The sequence below is a fragment of the Myotis nattereri genome (assembly GCF_964212035.1).
Source record: "Myotis nattereri genome assembly, chromosome: 7".
NCBI classification, from domain to species: domain Eukaryota; kingdom Metazoa; phylum Chordata; class Mammalia; order Chiroptera; family Vespertilionidae; genus Myotis; species Myotis nattereri.
In genome coordinates, this window is record NC_138082.1 from 59,959,873 (window position 1) to 59,976,403 (window position 16,531).

At 42.2% G+C, this 16,531-nt stretch overlaps 1 protein-coding gene and 1 pseudogene across 5 annotated transcripts in view; one reads left to right on the forward strand and one right to left on the reverse strand.

Annotated features, from left to right (window-relative positions):
* Positions 1 to 16,531, reverse strand: part of GALNT13 (polypeptide N-acetylgalactosaminyltransferase 13) — a 474,320-nt gene that overhangs the window by 288,946 nt on the left and 168,843 nt on the right. The gene's annotated exons all lie outside the window — the stretch shown is intronic.
* On the forward strand, positions 6,730 to 7,237 carry LOC308522622 (jun dimerization protein 2-like; annotated as a pseudogene). Its single transcript has one exon. The product of its transcript is annotated as a jun dimerization protein 2-like (transcript).

Below are 16,531 nucleotides of genomic sequence, written 5' to 3' on the forward strand. Positions count from 1 at the left end.
CCTGGTAGATAGCATTAGACCAAATCAAAGTACCACCCAACCACTTTCACAAGCAACACACAGGGGTGGACTCAATAGGCAACAGAGCCTCCCTGAAGTAAGTCCTGCTCTATGGGTTGGAACCAAACATAGCTGATCCTCCACAGTTGCCCAGCCAGTCCTCGAAGCTGACTGACCTGAGAGTAAATCTCTCCCACTGATGTACCAACAGCCATCAAGACTCAACTACAAGTCTGCTGGCATGGATGAGTGGTTGAGCATTGACCTATGAACTAGGAGGTCATGGTCAGACTCCTGGTCAGGGTACATACCCAGGTTGTGGGCTCTATCCTCAATGTGGGATATGCAGTAGGCAGCCGAGCAATGATTGTCTGTTATCATTGATGTTTCTATCTCTATATCCTTCTCCCCTTCCTCTCTGAAATCAATACATACATATATATTTTTAAAGACAGAACTACAAGAGGAGGGTGCACCTGGAGTGCCCAGCTCAGATGATCAGAGAGGCTGTGCCACTGGACCCTATAGAATATCTATTGTATACGACCACTCTACTAAAAACAGGCAATGTAGCAGTTCTATTTAATACATAAAAAACAATCCCAGGGAGAGAGCCAAAATGAGGAGACAAAGAAACATGTCCCAAATAAAAGAACAGAACAAAAGCTCCACAAAAATGACTAAACAAAATGGAGACAAGCAATCCACCAAATACAATTTAAAACACTGATTGTAAGGATGCCCAATGAACTTATGAGAAAATTAGATGAATTTAGTGAGACCTTCAACCAAGAGGCAGGAAACATAAAAATGGAGATATGAAACATAAAAAAGAGCCAGTCATAAATGAAGAATTACACTAACTGAAATGAATAATAAATCACAGGGAATCAACCTTGGAGTAGGTGAAGCAGAGGATCAAATCAGAGATTTGGAAGATAATGAATCAGAAAACACCCAATCAGAACAACAATAAAAAAAATAAGAAATTGAAAAAAATTAGGATAGTATAAGGAACCTCTGGGACAACTTCAAGCATATCAACATTCACTTCATGAGAGTGTCAGAAGAAGAAATAGAGCAAGGAATTGAAAATCCATGTGAAAAATACTGACAAACATCTTCCCTAACATGGTGGAAAAAAATAGACATACAAGTCTAGGAAGCACAGAGTTCCAAATAAGATGAACCCAAAGAGTCCCACACCAAGAAAACATATCATAATTAAAATGTCAAAGTAAAAGACAAAAACAAATCTTAAAGTCAGAAAGAGAAAAGAAGTTAGTTATCTATAAGGGAGCTCCCATAATATTGTTAGCTCATTTCTCAACACGAACTTTTCAGGCCAGAGGGATTGGCACAAAATATTCAAAGTGGTGATAAGCAAAGACCAAGTTTACACAGCAAAGCTATCATTTAGAATCAAAGGAACAATCAAGTTCATCACCACAAAACCAGTATTACAAGACATGTTAAAGCTGGGGGGGGGGGGGTGATGTCTGACCCGGGGCCATATATGACCCACAAAATCATTTGGTCTGGCCCTGACAAGGCATTATGAGTGAATTAATTAAATGTTTGACCAAATATAGCAGGCTAATTTTTAAGTTGATAATTTTGTATGGCACTCAAATTATGTTATAAGTATCCAAATGGCCTTTGGCAGAACAATGGTTCCCCACTCCTGTGTTAAAGGGTCTTCTTTAAGAAGAAGACAAAAAAGTTAAAAAATAATGAGTAAGAAAATGGCAATAAAGATATATCTATCAACAATTACTTTAAATGCAAATGGTTAAATATTCCTATCAAAAGACATGTGGAGGCTGACTGGATAACAAAACAAGACCTTTACATGTGCTGTCTACAAGAGGCTTACTTCAGATCAAAAGACACACACAGATTGAAAGTAAAGGGATGAAAACAGATATTTCATGAAAATAAAAACAAACAAAAAAGCTGGGGTAGCAATACTTATACCAGACAAAATAAACTTTAAAATAAAGACTACACAACAAGAGACAAAGAAGGACCCAGCAATTCCACTTCTGGGTATTTATTCAAAGAAACCCAAAACACTAAATTGAAAAGATGTATACATCTATTTACTCATCGCAGCATTATATACAAAAGCCAATATAGAACGCAACCTAAGTGTCCATCAATAGATGAATAGGTAAAGATGTGGTGCATATATACAATAGAATATGACACAGCCATCCTATATAATAAAACCCTAATGTGCAAATCGACTGAATGGCGGACCGACTGGTCGCTATGACGTTCACTGACCACCAGGGGGCAGATGCTCAATGCAGGAGCTGCCCCCCTGGTGGTCAGTGTGCTCCCACAAGGGGGAGCGCCACTCAGCCAGAAGCAGGGCTCATGGCTGGCAAGCGCAGCAGCGGTGGCAGGAGCCTCTCCTGCCTATGCTGCAGATGAGTGGTAAGGAGTAAGGGGTCCCAGACTACAAGGGCCCGGACTGCGAGAGGGATAACTGACTGCGGCTTAGGCTGGCAGGTGCACATCCCCCAAGGAGTCCCGGACTGCAAGAGGGTGCAGGCTGGACTGAGGGACCCCCTCAACCCCCAGTGAATAAATTTTGTGCACCAGGTCTCTAGTAAAAAATAATAAGTCAGACAGAGAAAAACAAATGCCGTATTATTTCACTTATATGTGGAATCTAAAAACCAACAAGCAGAGCAGAAATAGACTCATAGATAGAGAGAACATTTTGGCAGTTATCAGATGGGAGGGGAGTTTTAGGGATGGGTGAAAAAGGTGAAGTACCAATTGAGAGGTACATAATATTCATGGGGTTGTAAAGCACAGCATAGGAAATATAGTCAATACTATTGTAATAACTGTGTATGGTATCAAATGGGGACTACATTCATGGAGGTGGTCACTAAGTACTACTAAGTGATATAATATCTAATCGCTTGGTTGTACACCTGAAACTAATATAATATTATATGTCAGCTGTCATTGACAAATAAAGCATTGTTTAAAGTAAAAGAAAAATGTTGAAAAAAAATCAAGTGTAGGGCAACAACAGAAGTTAAGAATACATATTGAAGCTGTGCAGCATTACTCCAAGGGTTTGAGCACAGCAAACCTCCACAGAAGGGAGGAGGGCATTGGCCAAATATTTCATTTCCCAACAGCACTTGTTGCTCTTCTCATTGGGAAGGCACTACACTTTGCTACCGTGGAAACTGCCCAGTGACCTACTTTTACAGGAAATTGTCCAGCTGGATTTAATGGCTGCTCAAAAGAATTGTGTTCCACACAAAAGAAACAAGCTTGAGAAAAACACTAATCATAGCTTATCTATATATAACACGTGCCCAATTTTAAAGGTACTTTACGTATATCAACTCGGAGATAACTCTGTATGCAACGTGTTGGGAAATTTTTTGTGCCAATCTCTGAACAGTGACAAGCTCGACACATAGGAAATAGCAACAAAACTACCAAATCAAAAGATATTACTTTTATAACAAGTCAACTGGCAGTCCCATTTATTGCCTTATATGATTATATTTATATATTACTTTTATTGAATTTAACAAGGAACTTGATATGATGGGGGGGGGGGGCAGCGGTGGGAATATTTAGAAGATTACCTTGGTTTGAGCTATGCTCTGAAATGTACCAAGTGTACAGGGAAGTATATGTATGTTGGGCAAGGATATTCGCTGCATTATCATAAATTTTCTCATTTGAAAAAATGAGGAAAGTAACCTGTGAAACATCTGGAATCAAATGAAATAATATCTGAAAATTTTCTTTAAACATTACAATATGTTCCATAAGTAGATTTATGTATTTTTTCGTTAACTATTTTATCTTAACGTGGCAACTCCTCCAAGAAGTCTGCCCTAAACTTTCATTTTGAACTGTTTTCTTTCATTGTGGTTGCATATCTTGCACAAATATCCACAAAAATACTTACATATCTAATTAATCTTCCTCACCAAACACACACAGTGATTATGCACTGTGCATTTTTGTAATGGTAGAGTATAGTATACTAGAGATGCTAAGAAAATATTCTGAACTGTACTAAACTAAAATTTAAAAACATGTAAGAGCATTAGTCCTTATTATAGACAAGCATTCATTATATTTTTGGGTTTCTCTTAATAATTTGTGAAGTCACTATTATTTTTGTTAAAGATATCACTAAAATCACAGAAAAGAAAAAGATAAAAGCGCATCCTCTACCCTAAAATGGTTTCTAAAAAATTCCAGTTTAAAAGAAATGTTCACCATTTACTGTCTATTTCACATCTCATTTTCTTTACTCATTTTATTTCTTCTACAATTGTGATTCTATTGAAATATAAGTAGCATTATATTATTTTCATTTAATGGACAATGAAATCTTTTTGAGCCCTTAAGTTTAAGTACTTGAATTTATATTTTAAAATTTTCTGCTAGTACTTTTCAAGTGGATGTGTTGAGTATTCTGTTTAGCTTTTGAACAAGCAGTGGGACACAATCCAGATATTTGCTTGGGCGCTGCACAGAAAGTAGAGTCATTTTTCTCTACATGGGGCCCTTTAACGCAAAAAAAAAAAAAAAAAAAAAAAGTACCTTCGGCTGTCTACACCCACAGTGTACCCGGTACTCATGTCTTTTACCAAGCACAAGTGATATATTATTCTCAATGAAAATTAGCTGCTTGTTCTCCTGATTATAGAGTAAACGATGCTTCTCTGCAAACATAAATTTCTCTTAGTCTTAATAAGGTTACCTGTCCTCTAAGTACATTCTTAGGTATTTTTAAAACCACTTCTGATTCTAGGAATAGTAACTGTACATTTTAAGCTTTTGGCTACACCAGTGCAATTCCAACAGTGACAGTTTTCAGTTAATTAGGTTAACTGGAGAAGATATTTACAGCATTCAAGGAAATAGAGCCTACAGGGAGCATGCATATCAAATTGGGTACTTGCTTTTAAACTCCAAAAGATCCATATTATAACAGACGGTGTACATATCTCATTTAGTCTACCAAAACGCCTTCACAAAAACAACTGGGCCTTCTAACGCATACAAAATACAAAACATCTGCCTCGGATTTTTTAAAATAATTTTAATTAGTTTTTATTTTAGAACCAAATTAGTTTTAAACAGAGCCGTCAGGGTAATTCCTACCATATAGATGAGATTGATCAGAAATGACTGCAGTTAACTTGGCTGGGAGTCTACAATTTTTCACAGGAAGACTCACAGGCCTGAGCAGCTGGAACTTAAGCTGTCAAAGCCCCAATTTGAAACCATCCAAACAACCATACACAGCTAAGTCACAGCTTTTTTTTTTCCCCCAAACAGAAGCATAAAATGCCTCACTGGCAGCAAGATTCACTATACTTAGCTTGTGATAACAGGGTTGCCAGATAGGACCTCTGCCTATCTATCTAGATCTGTATAATGAACTCTCAGAGTACTATCAAGTATCGATTTGTTTAAAGCAGTTCTGTAATGTACATAATCCATTGAGTTATGGACTGTAGAGCCTTACAGTCGTCATTTGGTCATCAAGTCATTAATATCTCGCTGAATATTTAAAATTACCTCAATAAAGTAAAAAAATAAAATAAAATGAAGGCAAGGGTGGGTGGGTGAGTGACAAGAGATCAACCAAAGAACTTGTATGCATGTATGCACAACCCATGACACAGACAATAGTGTGGTGAAGGCCTGGGTAGGGGTGGGGGGCAGGCTAAAAGGGGTCAATGGGGAGAAAAAGGGAACATATGTAATACCTTCAAAAATACAGATAATAAAATAAAATAAAAGCATTCAGTTTAACCATTGCATATCATTTTTCTGACAGAAATGACAATTCTGAAGAAAGGGTTTATACTAGTGAATGAATTAGAACATTTTATAAATGAATTAGAACATTTAAAATGATTTAATACAATAATCTGTTACAAAATATATCAAAAATGACATGAACATTTTGTTACTGGCCTTTAATTCTTCTATTTAAAACAGTCAAAAGCATACATTTAATAATAAAATATAATCCAAAAGTATAATGCATGCTATAAAAATGATAAAAGGTAATAACATTTCTTTTATATTGTCTCCATCCCAAAGTGGAGATCTTCTCAACAAAAATATTATGAGAGAATTTATCAAAAATCAAGACTAGAGCACTAAACTTCAAATATACTCTTAACAGTAAAACAGAGAAAAGTTTAAATATTGCATATCACACTGCAATATTATACTTTATGAAGTCTAAGATATTTTAAGCAATTTTGTAGTGAAAACAGTTGGCTCTTACTGAATTATTCCTTTGCATTCTTGCTAATCCTATATAATAAAAGCCCAGCGACCATAATGGCATAACAACCAGAACGACCAGAGACCAGAACCACCAAGGCCCCTAGCCAGGCTGGCGCCACCCCCCAGCAAGCAGTTAGGGGTGATCAGGTAGGCAGGCTAGCGGTTAGGGGTGATCAGGTAGGCAGGCGAGTGGTTAGGGGCAATGAGGCAGGCAGGCAGAGCCCCGCGATTGATTGCCTCAAAGAAGGAGACCCAGACCACAGCCTGCGGGAGGGACACTCGGCGGCTGCAATGGGAGGCACTGGCGGCAGTGGACACTGAAGGGCGGGGCTGGCGCCACGGCAGCTCCTCAGCAGGAATGGCACCTGCAGTCTGGCCCAGGCCCCAGGGCCACAGCCTCCCCCGGCGATTTTGCAGGGCTGGACTGCCAATCCTCCTGCCATGATGCCTGGGCAGATTCCCGGCCCTTCCATGACTGTGGGATCACTGCCAGGGCTCAGACCCCTGACCGGACTCCCCAGCTCAGCCCTGACTGCAGAGGAGCTGAAATAGGCTGACATCCACAACGTTGGGGCCATGATCGCCCCTTTGCACTTCCTGGAGGTGAAAATGGGCAAGAGGCCTCAATCCGTGAAAAGTGAGCTAGACGAGAGAGAGGAATGGAGGGAAAGACACCAGAAAAGGAACAAAGTGGCGGCAGCCCCATGCAGGAACAAGAAGCATGAGCGGAAGGAGTTTCTGCAGCGGGAATCTGAGCGGCTGGGGCTCATGAGGCGGAGCTGAACACCCAGGTGGAGGAGCTGAAGCAGGAGCAGCAGCAGCTCATCCTGAGGCTCAGCCGGCATCGCCCCCCCTGCATCGTCAGGACCGACAGCATTAAGACCCCCGACTCAGAAGGCAACCACTTCTGGAGAAGCTGGAGGAGAAGTGACCATGGGCTCAGAGCAGAATGAGAAGGAGAAGGAAATAAGGAGAGGGAGGACAAAAAGGGTCCCGGAGGGCTCTTCCTTGCTGCATGAAAAACTCTTCAATGAGGCTCATCACAGCCAGCATCAGCCAGGCTTTTTGGTGAAACTCAGATCAGCCACACCAGGGGAAGAAACCCAGGCTGACGAAACCCAGAACCAAGTGCTGAGACCAAAGTAGTCCTGAGGGGGCTGTTCTGCCTGGGGGCCAGGCTTGCAAGAGGCAGGACAGAGGCTCTGGGCCAGAGAGACACCCAACCAGGCAGCTGTGGGCACTTCTCCGGCCTCTCCACCAGGGCACCCACCCAAAGGACCTCCAAACAGCCAGGAAAGCCATGAGTTGCAACCAAAATTATGGCCGAGTATGGAACTCAGAGTGAAACTGCAATCTGCCCGACCCAGCCCTGACCATGACCCTGACCCTGATGCAAGGCTAGAGAAGGGCACAGTGCCAGGCCCTGCTATACTCAGCCACCGAGGGTCCTGCCCAGAGTGGCATCCGGGGCACACCCTCGCCGGACCAGCTGGAGTTGAATGGGCATGAGGTATGGGCGCCCTTCCCAAGCACATACTCACTGAATGTTTACAGACTGGCTGTCCTGGCAGGGCTTTCAACTGCACATGTTTTTTATACTTTATTTTTTAAAAAAATACTTTTTACAAAAAAAAAGATTTTATACAAGTAATATATAAGTGGATTTCTATAATCACTCGATGTGATACAGTATAAATATGCTATGGTTTGTTTGTTAAGAACAGATATTCAGCAGTTATGGCCGTTGCCTGTCACTTCTAAATACTGTAGTCTCTGGGTGTTGGGGGTGTCAGGGGCAGGGTGCGATGAATTTCCATCCTGGTAAACCCTTCATAGTACTCAGTTCTGTATTGCTCAGTAAAAATTGCTCTTACTTAAAAAAAAAAAAAAAAAAAAGAGGGAGACCCCAGCCACCGGCCGGCGATGCTGTGACAGGTGTGCGGCCGACCAGTGATCACCCCGCAGGGGGAGGCCCAGGCCAGCCAAGCCATTGCACCCCACACCTGTTGCCTACAGAGGGAGGGAACTGGTGGCAGGGGAGGGGGGCAGTGCTGCACAGATGACAAGCAGTGGTAGTGGCAGGAACAGGACAGCTGCCTGCAGCCAGGGGAAGGAAAGCCCTCATGGGCCCTGATCTCAGGCCAGGCCTAGGGACACTACCCAAAGGGTCCTGGATTGTGAGAGGGTGCAGGCCAGGCTGAGGGACCACCCCCCAAGTGCACAATTTTCGTGCACCAGGCCTCTAGTCTCTATATATAAAAGCCTAAGCTACCGTTATGGTGGAACAACTGAACAACCAGAACAACCCGTCACTATGACACGCACTGACCACCCAATTGCCTGATCGGGGCTTGCTGGCAAACCTCCCAGTTCCTACTGCCAGCCAACAGGCGCTGATTGCCTGATGGGGAATGGGGAACCAGGGGTGGGTGGTGGCGGATGGAGGCAGCACCAAGCAAAGGCAGGTGCAGATGGGGGGCAGGGCCAGATGCCTGCAGCTGGGGGAAGGAAGGCCCCGGCCGGCCAACCTCCTGGTCCCTGAAGAATTTTGAAAAACCTCTTTCTGGGGAAGCTTTTCTTTCCCCTGAGTGGCACACAACTGAAAGGCACTAGCTGTGGAGCCGCCTGCCGTGGAGCCACCCAATCTCTCCCTGCACCCAGTCGGATTGAGTCTGGCATGTGGCGCAACAGAACACCCTGAGCCACTGCCCACAGGTGAGAAGCTGGTGGGGTGGGGCGTGGACACAGGGGCCTCAGAGCTGGACCACCCAGTGCCCAGCATGCTCTCCACCTGGAGGCATCCAGCTGCAGATCTACGACCCCATTAACTGGATCAGTGGTGGGGTGGAAAGAGACCCAGAAGGGTGAGGAAATGAAACTTGGCGCGAGTACCATGGGTGCAGTCACCATGACCTTCCCCTTCCAGGATAATGCTGTGCTCCCTAACCTCCCACGCACCAGAAATAAATGTGGATTCGCAAAGAGGAAGGCGCCCGAGGAGTTCAGCTGGGGGGATGAGAGGAGTTACTTACTTCTGACACCTCCAACCTTTGCTTTAAGGCTGCCTTCTCCTTCCCTAACACATGTTGCTTGAAGTACACGATGGTTTGTGTTTAGACATGAGATAAATGTGGGGAAAGCAAAGTTTTGTACTTTAGAACAAAAGTCTGGAGTCCTTCTCTCTCTCTCTCTCTCTCTCTCTCTCTCTCTCTCTCTCTCTCTCCCTCTCTCCCTCTCTCCCTCTCTCTCTCACACACACACATACACACACACATGCACACACACTCACTCCTTCCTACCCTCTTCCTTGGCCTGGCGAGTCTTCACACAGAAAGTTAATCCTAGCTCCTCAGAACAAACCCTCGCTGCAGTGTCCTCTGTTTTGTTTTGGGGTTTTTTCTCTCACAAGGTTTTATTCTAACCTCTAAACCAGCAGTCAGACATCCCCCTAGGGGTCCCGGATTACGAGAGGGCACAGGCCAGGCTGAGGGGCCCCTTCCCTAGTGCACAAATTTAATGCACTGGGCCTCTAGTAATATTAATAATTCTATATTAATTAGTCTGGTTCATCAAATTAAAACACTGAGCAATTATGCAAAAGATTGTAATGAGAACATCTGTTATTTTCTTACTATTACAAAAACAACACAACACACAAACACACACACACCACAAAATATCTTACTTAATATGGTGGGTTACATTTGTAATTGCTGCATTTTAGATTTTAAAAATTTAAAGTATTATTGATGTATACATATTTGTGTTGGATAATTGTGACATATATATTTGTGCAAAATGAAAAACATCAGAGGCATATAAGTGAGTAGGATAAATATAAACTATCCTAATTGAGAAAAGTTATTTTTACAAAGGTAAAGGATATTTGAGTTGAATATCCGGAGTTATTTCCTGACTATGAACAATAAATGAATTATGGAACAGCTTCCTGAGACTGTGGAAGAAGCTTAATCACAGAGGCTATTTTAAAAGAGACTGGGGAAACTGCTGAAGATACATTTTGTAGGATAGGAAATGTTGGTTTTCAAAAGGATGGAATGAGTAAATCAAATTTGGTATTTTCATGGGCTTATATTTTGGGCTTGAATTGTTAAAATAAATTTTAAATTGCAGACAGCTAGCATTTCTCATCCCTCACCCCTAGTCTGTGTTGCAGAAACTCTATTCCAGACAGTGGCTGAGAGGCCTCAGGATTATTCTTTTATGTAGCCTCCACTAATAGGTCTACCATAGGTATGGCAGGCCAAAGAAACATCTGCAGGTCAGGAATAATGGGGCCATATCACATCTGCCCCAACTCACTCACAGGGCAAACGTTCTATCCTAGGAGTGGAAAACTAAGAAGACTGGAAGGTACCACCCCTGCCCAGTGTCCTGCTTATAGAGAAGTGCTACTTTTTACTTATTCTTTCATTTTGGGGGGTAGTATCTATATATATAAAGAAGTAATATGCAAATTAGCCGGGACACTGTAATGTCACAACTGCTCAGGAGGAGGCTACGTGCGCAGGTGGTCGGGAGGAGACTGCTGCGCGGTGAGGCAAGCTACGGATGGTGCAGGGCCTGCCAGCCACCACAGCAGCAAGCAGGGCATGCCAACCACCATGATGGCAAGCAGGCCCGCAGAGAGCACAGCCTGCCAGCCGCCGCAGTGCCAAGCAGGCGCGCAGAGAGCAGGGTGGAGCAAAGCCCGCAGAGAGCAAGGCAGAGCAGGGCCTGTCCACAGAGAGCAGAGACCAGGGCCTGCCAGTCTCCACTGCAGAGATGAGGCCCGAAGAGAACAGGGTCTGTCAGCCAGGGCGCACCGGCAGACCCGCCTCTGTGGATGAGCTGCAGAGGAAAGTGTCCCTCTCACATTGATGTTTCTCTCTGTCTTTCCCTCTCTCTTCCATGCTCTCTAAAAATCAATAGAAAAATATCCTCAGGTGAGGATAAAATAAAAAGAAAGAAATGTCATATACTATGAAAGAGACATCTTGAAAATGCCTAAAGAATGTTGTCATTTTTTTTTGTGGTGAAGGGACTGGAGACCATGTTGATGAAAACACCTTGGTGGCCGTGGTGGCCAGCAGTGGCAGCAGCAGCGGGGTGATGGGGACAGCGCCTTCACCTGATCAGCCCGATCGCCTCCTGCATAGGGAGGCCAGGCTATGGATTAGTCCAGCTCCCGGTGGGGAGTGGGACTAAGCCGTCAGTTGGACATCCTCTGAGGGCTCCTGGATTGGAGAGGGTTTAGGTTGGGCTGAGGGGACGCTGCCCTGTAAAGGAATTTCGTGCACCGGGCCTCTAGTTGAGTAATAAAATTATATAGGTTTCAAGTGTACAATTCTATGATACATCATCTGTATATTACATTGTGTTCCCGCCACCCAAAGTCAAATCTCCTTCCATCGCCATATATTGGACCCCCTCTACTCTTCATTACCCCTATCCCCTCCCCCTCTGGTAACCACCATACTCTTCTCTGTGTCTATGAATTTTTTTGTTTGTTTGTTTGTCTTGTTTGTTCTTTGTTACTTTCACTTTTATATCCCACATATGAGTGAAATCATATGGTTCTTGACTTTTTCTGTCTGATTTATTTTGCTTAGCATGATATTCTCAGGATCCATCCATTTTGTTGCAAATGGCAGCATTGCATCTTTTCTTATAGCTGAGTAGTATTTCATTGTATATATGTACCACATGTACTTTAAACAATCCAATTAAAAAATGAGGAAAGGACATAGACACACTTCTCCCAAGAAGACATACAAAATGGCCAATGGATATATGAAAAAAAAATTCTCAACTTCAATATTAGGGCAATACAAATCAAAACTACAATGAGATTTCATCTCACACATGTTAGAATGGCTTTATCAACAAGACAAGTAATAGCAAGTATAGGAGAGGTGGAGAAAAAGGACCCCTCATTCACTGCTGGTGGGAATGTAAACTGGTACAGCCACTATGGAAAAGAGTATGGGGGTTGCTCATAAAATTAAGGATAGAGTTACCATATGATCCAGCAATCCCTCTTCTGGGTATCTACCTGAAAAACTCAGAAACACTTATTCACAAAGATATATGCATCCCTAAATTCATTGCAGCATTATTCACTGTGCTGTGGCCAAGACATGGAAACAACCAAAGTATCCCTCAATAGGGTGGCATCTTTGAGAGAAGCAACCACTGCTCTGACCTCAGCTATAGAGCAGTGAAGCACAGAAATTTTGCCCAGGGAAAAAGCAGGTCACAAGAACAGAGATCTTCAAAGATCGCCCCAAAGTAACTGACTTGTTTAGAATAGACTGAAGGGATGATCAAGCCTAAAGGCTAACTTTCTCTACAACAATTTGGAAGAGAGCAACAAGAGGAGAATATTAGCCCCATGAGAGTTACAAGCTAAACGACAGGCCAGCTATAATTTACCATGGAGAACCAGGTAAAGAGAGAGTCAAGAAACACACTCCTGAGTTCAGAAAAAAAGCAAAGACTGGCCTCTAACTCTACTCCTACAAAGCAATCTGAATGTAACTGGATCAGAATGTAGAGCAATTTATAATCTTGGGCATTTTAAAAAACAATAGCACAATCAGTTTGCAATTAATGTTGAAGAACAAAAACAGCCCTGGTAATTCTTTCCAAAAATGCTTTCCAAAATTGTTCTGATATTTTATTTTAAAACAAGCACTATTCCCTCTACTTTTTTATTGAATTTATTTGTGTGACACTGGTCAGCAAAACCAACCAGGTCTCCAGTGCATAACTGAATAACTGTGTACAGAATACTTTCCTAGAAAACATGTAAATAATTTTATAATATACTAGAGGTTGGGTGCACGAAATTTGTGCATAGGTGGGGTCCTTAGGCCTGGCTGGTGATCAGGACCATCGGAGCCAGGCTGATCAGGGCCGGGCTGGAGAAGAGGCGATGGTCACCGGGCCAGGCACAGAAGTAATGGACACTGGGTGCTGACACCACCATCGCCGGCACCCACCACCACATAATTCCCCGCCTCCCTCCCCTTCCCTCACCGCTGCGTTGCCACTATCGCAGTTGGGCAGCGGGCCAATCAGGACTTGCCAGTGGGGGGGAGGGACAGGGAACAGGAGGTTGGACATTGGCCCCAAGGAGGGAGCTGGCCCTCGGCCCCCTGGGAAAGGGGTTGCATCCACCACCACCTACCCCTTGCTCCCCATCCCAGTCCAGGGAGAGGGACCACGGGAGGTCGGTCAGCCGAAGGAGGTTAGCTATGGGAGCGCACTGATCACCAGGGGGAAGCTCCTGCATTGAGTGTCTGCCCCCTGGTGGTCAATGTGTGTCATAGCGACCAGTCGTTACAGTCGCTTAGGCATTCATATATATAAATAGAATATTAAGAGTTGTAGTATGTTTAGTGAACAAAAGAAATTAGTGTCTAAATATAGATAAAGTATAGAATAGTTTTTTCTTCATATCTACTAAAGGTAAAATAAAATAATATAATATTGAATATTAGAGGCCCAGTGCACAAAATCGTGCGCGAGTAGCTTGCCGCTGCTTGCCACAGCGTGCCGCTCCACACGCTGCCGCTCATTGCTCACTGCCCCACCCACCACCTCAAACCACTCACCACCCTGCCCACTGCAGCTTGCAAGCCAGGGGGTAGGGACCAAGAGGTGCTCAATGCACCTCATGGTGACTGGTTGAGTGGTCATTCCAGTCATTACGCTTATGGTCCCTGGCCTTTTATTGTATAGGATAACAGAAGAGATGAAGGCCAGGGTTACTTTTGCAAATTCTATTATAGATTCAAGGCTATTGTAATTAATTATAGTGTATAAGACACAGTCTGTGGCCACTTCTGTTCAATACATTTTCACAATATGGTAAAACTTTGCACACTGCATTATAGTTATCTATTTACAGTTATTTATAATCTGCTTCACTCACAAAGAATATAAGGTAATTTACAGAGACAATTAAAGTTCTCTGATACAAAAGAATTAATGGAAGTGAAACTCATTAATTAGCATATATCCATGAATAATTTCTTTCAAAATACTATAAGGTTCAACATAATTACAAAATTGGAACACAAATTTAGTTCTGACTCTTTTTTTTGGACAAAAGAAAAGAGAAAAACATCAATAGTGATAGATTCACACTTTTTATTCTAAGAAAGTTACACTGTTGCTCTGAAGATCAGCCTATTCTGGCACTGAGGCCTGACAGAAGAATCCCTCTCATGTTATTCTTGGACTATTGAGAAATAACAGGAAAATGGACCACATGTATAGTCTCATCTTTGATCAAAATTATCAATTTGAAAATTATTGAATTTACACCATTATTTCAATTGTCTTAGGGAGTCCATGCATTAATATGTTAGAAGACTATGGATCAAGCTAACATAATCATATTTTAAAGGAATAAAGTCTTTCAACTGCTTAGACTTAGGAAGCGGAGTTGGTAGACAAATTAATCGGAAACTTAGACAAATGCACTTATAATGATTTATAATATCAAATCATAGTCTCATTAAAATATAATAAATTTGAAAAAAACCCTGATAGACTTGTGAATGTTAAAGATAAAAAAGTCCCTGGAACAAAAAAAGTTCTTTGTATAATCAGAATATAGTGAATGCTAGAATTCTACATACATGTGCCTTCAATTAATATGCAGTATATGTTGAGATTCAATAATTCAGACTTTTTTAAACACTCATGTACCATAGTGTTTATCTAAGGCTTCACTGATGTGTATAACAGTCTGAAAAATTAGCTTGTGCACCATCAATATACGTACTTTGTTAGGAAAGCATTTTTGACAAGCAGCCAAGGCTTCTCAGTAGTGTGTAATCTGCACATTCTCAGCAATGCTCACTTCCTTTCAGAAGAAAACAATTTATCCTTTTCTTTTCCTTATCAGGAATCTGAATTCACACCTGCAAACATTTGATATAAATAACTAAATCCTCTCATAAAAAAAAAAATGATGACAGAGTGCATGTGGTGAACTAATGACATCTATTTCATCACAAACTAGATTGAGTTTTTTCTTCCAGAAAGATGTTTCAGTTGTGTGCATTGGTGTATCTATAGGTGTATTCTATCTTCTTAGCTAATAAAGTTACTTTCCTGAGAGCATCAATCGGTTGGGTCCCTTTATGTATATTAAATTTTAAATGTTAATAAGTATACCTAGCTTTAGTAAATATTTAGTTTCAAAATTGTAATTTAATCATTGGTATTCTAAAAATGCTTTAAAGTATCACCTAAGAAAATTCAAAGGTAAATCCTCTGTCCAGAAAGTTACACTTATTGTTTGAAAAAATAATCAGTATTCTGAATAAAGATGCATATAATCAAAAGTTTATGCAAATGACTTCGTAGAGTACTGACTATACTTATAAATGCATAAGTACTCTTATCTATAGCTAAGACAAACCCATGTATAGAGGGATTTCTCTATGCAATATTGCTATATATTCCTTACTAAAAGGAAAAAAGGTATGGGTCAGATTTATATTAGAGCTTGCTGAAATGTTGTCTAATGACAATGGGCAACAATTACAGTATAACGTGCCAATGTCTGCTCCTAAAAGCACTGTCAAAAATGAAACAAGCCAAATTACAAAGCACTTAAGAAAATATCTACACTAATAAAAGAGAAACATGGTAATTGGCGTATGACCACTACCCTTTTCATTGGCTAATCAGCGAGATATGCAAATTAACTGCCAGCCAAGATGGCGGCCGGCAGCCAGGCAGCTTGAAACTAACATGAGGCTTGGTTGCCTCAGTGACGGAGGAAATGTTCCCCACCTGTGGCTGCAGGCCTCTGAGCAGGCAGTTTAAGAAACTCTGTAACAAATACCGCCGGACTTTAGCCAGCAGATTCACAACATTGTAAGCAAAGGAGGCCTAAGAGCTGGAGCCAAGCCTCAAGCTAAAGCTGGCCCAGAATTAAAAAAAAAAGAAAAAGAAAAAAAGGAGCAGTTGGGAGCTTCAGTCACCCACAGCCTGAAAACAGCCCTCAGCCCCTCAGCCAGACTGGCCAGGCACCCCAGAGGGGACCCCCACCCTGAAGGGTGTGTGACCAGCTGCAAACAGCCATCATCCCCTCACCCAGGCTGGCCAGGCACCCCAGTGGGGACCCCCACTCTGATCCAGGACACCCTTCAGGGTAAACCAGTCAGCCCCCACCCATGCACCAGGCCTCTATTCTATATAG